The sequence below is a fragment of the Octopus bimaculoides genome, chromosome 24 (genome assembly GCF_001194135.2).
Source record: "Octopus bimaculoides isolate UCB-OBI-ISO-001 chromosome 24, ASM119413v2, whole genome shotgun sequence".
Classification (NCBI taxonomy): domain Eukaryota; kingdom Metazoa; phylum Mollusca; class Cephalopoda; order Octopoda; family Octopodidae; genus Octopus; species Octopus bimaculoides.
In genome coordinates, this window is record NC_069004.1 from 13814785 (window position 1) to 13817824 (window position 3040).

The following is a 3040-nucleotide window of genomic DNA, read 5'->3' on the forward strand; positions in this document are numbered from 1 at the left end:
ATGATCACGCTCAGACGGTGCTGTTAGCGCTCCACTGGCACAGGTACCAATCATCGAATTTGGTTCAATTACGATTTCGATTTCACTTGCCCCAACAGGTCTTCGCAAGCAGAGTTTAGTGTCCAATGAAGGAAAGGTACGCATAAGTGGGCTGGCTACACCCCTGGTAAAGGCCACGGATTATGGTCTCACTTGGCTTGCCGGGTCTTCTCATGCACAGCATATTTCCAAAGGTCTCGGTCACTAGTCGTTGCCTCGGTGAGACCTAATGTCCGAAGGTCGTACTTCACCACCTCATCCCAGGTCTTCCTGGGTTTACCTCTTCCACAGGTTCCCTCAACTGCCAAGGTATTGCACTTTTTCACACCATGTGCGAGCCAAGTCTATTCTAAATCATCGTCTGTATGTATGTATGTATGGATGGATGGATGGATGTATACATGCATGTGTGCGCGCGTGCGTGCATGCGTGTGCGTGTGTGTGTTTGTTCTCCATCACCACTTGGAAACCAGTTTGCTTATGCCTCCGTACCTTAACGGTTTAGCAAAAAGACAGACGATAGAATAATTATCAGACTTAAGAATAAGTAGTGGGGTCGATTTGTTCGACTAAAAACCCTGTAAGTCGGTGCTCCAGCATGGGGTCGCAGTGTAATGCCTGGAACAAGTGAAAGTTAAAAGAATAGCGAGAAATTATAATAAAAAAGGGGGTACCCTTCTCATAATTCTTGGCTATATTACAAATACCGTAGACTTCCCTATTTGGTATATAATTAGTTGAAGAAACCTCGATTATCTATGCAATTATCTAGGCATATACTTCCAGTGAGAGGAGCATTGTTCAAAATCCCTACTTACAAAAAAGTGCAAGGGAGATAACTCCAGCTTTCTTGAAAAATTTTCGGGAATATAACCAAAATAGATCGGAGTGGATATTGGGCGTAAAAAGCAGCTGGTCAAAGGAACAGCCATTTCACGGCCTTATAGCTTCTCAGTCGAGCATTTTCCATTCAGTTGGCAATGAATTTGGTTGATGGAAACTGACCGTCATTATGTATAGGCGCAGGCGTAGCTATATGGTAAGAAGCTTGCTTCCCAACTACATCGTTGTGGCAAGTGTCTTCTGCTATAGCCTCAGGCTGACTAAAGTCTTCCGAGTAGATTTGGGTAGACGGAAATTGAAGGAAGCCCATTGTATATATATATATATATATATATATATATATGTATTTATTTTCTCCAAGTAAAAAATAACTCGGATAAAATAAATTGGTTAATAGGTACCGGGGTAGCAAAGATCACAAAATAACCCTGGTGTAACTCAATGATAGTGGTGATATAAATATTTACAGGGTTATTCAAAAGTCTCCATACATAGGAAAAAAATCATATTCTTATAAGAGGCAGTTTATAAGATCCCCTGGATCCCCTGATCTGACCCTTCTTGATGTCTGTCTTTTTGGGTATTTGAAAGGTATGGTGTATCCTGAAAAGGCAAAAGACATAAAGCACTTAAAGGAAGGCATCACCAACTCATTTGCACATGTATCACCAGATGTGCTATTACGAGTTCACAATGAGTGGGGTAAACGTATTGCAATGTGTACTCAAAACAATGATAACTTTATAGAGCCTGTTAAATAAAAAAAAGAAATTGTTCTTATAAACTATTTCTTATAAAAAAATAAATTGTTCGTATGTATGGTGGCATTTGAAACACCCTGTATATATGTATATAAATATATGTATATACGAACATTCACACATATATGTATGCTTGGTGTTAGGGAAGGGTAACCAGCTTTAGAAACCATACCAAAGTAGATATTGCAGCTTAGTATACTTATCTGACTCATTGGTGCCTGTCGAACTGTCCAACCATGCCAGCATAGAAAATGGATATATGATGATATATCTCTCTATATATAGAAATAGAAATATTAACTGGAACACATCCACTGGTTTTCAAAAATAGGAATATATATACATATATATATTGAGGTATAAGTGTATACGTACATTATATATATATATATATATATATATATATATACATATGGATATTGATGTATATGTGTATATGTACAATATATATATATATATGTGTGTGTGTGTGTATATATATATATATATATATTGAGGTGTATGTGCATATGTAAAATATATGTATGTATATATACATATGTATACAGGTATATCTCATCTTAGTGTTATGTCTTTTGCAGCATTGTCATTTTTATTAAAATAAATTAATGGTAAAAATATTCTACACCCTCAGTTGATGTGTCTGACTTAATGTCCATCTCAGAGAACATTTAAAAGCATAAATTTTTTAAAAAATCTACTTAAAACCAACACTGTAATATAAAAAGCAAGTAAAATACACGTGAAAATATGTACAAACTATTTATTAAATCAGATATAAGCCAATGAATTTTTTAAAATGTCTTTTCATGTCATGTTATCTTTCAAGTTAAGTTGCATGTCTTGGAACCAATAACCAACATAAGTTGAGGTATACCTGTATATATTGGGGTATATGCAAGTTCACTGTAAAAGATCCTGGTTTTAAGGGTATTGCAAAAGGACTGGTTGGAGGCCCAACCTTCCAAGTTCTTTAACAGGGTTTAGAAAAACTGTATTCTCCTGTATTTTCTTTTACCCAAAGCTAGGAACTTTTCAGCAACCCCTTGTGTGTGTGTGTGTGTGTATATATATATGTGAAGGCGCATGGCTCAGTGGTTAGAGCATCAAGCTTACGATCGTGAGGTTGTGAGTTCGAATCCCGGACCGGGCTGCGTGCTGTGTTCTTGAGCAAGACACTTTATTTCACGTTGCTCCAGTTCACTCAGGTGCAAAAATGAGTTGCGACGTCACAGATGCCAAGCTGTATCGGCCCCTTTGCCTTTCCCTTGGATAACATTGGTGGCATTGAGAGGGGAGGCCAGTATGCATGGGTGACTGCTGGTCTTCCATAAACAACCTTGCCCGGACTTGTACCTGGGAGGGTAACTTTCTACGTGCAATCCCACGGTCAGTCA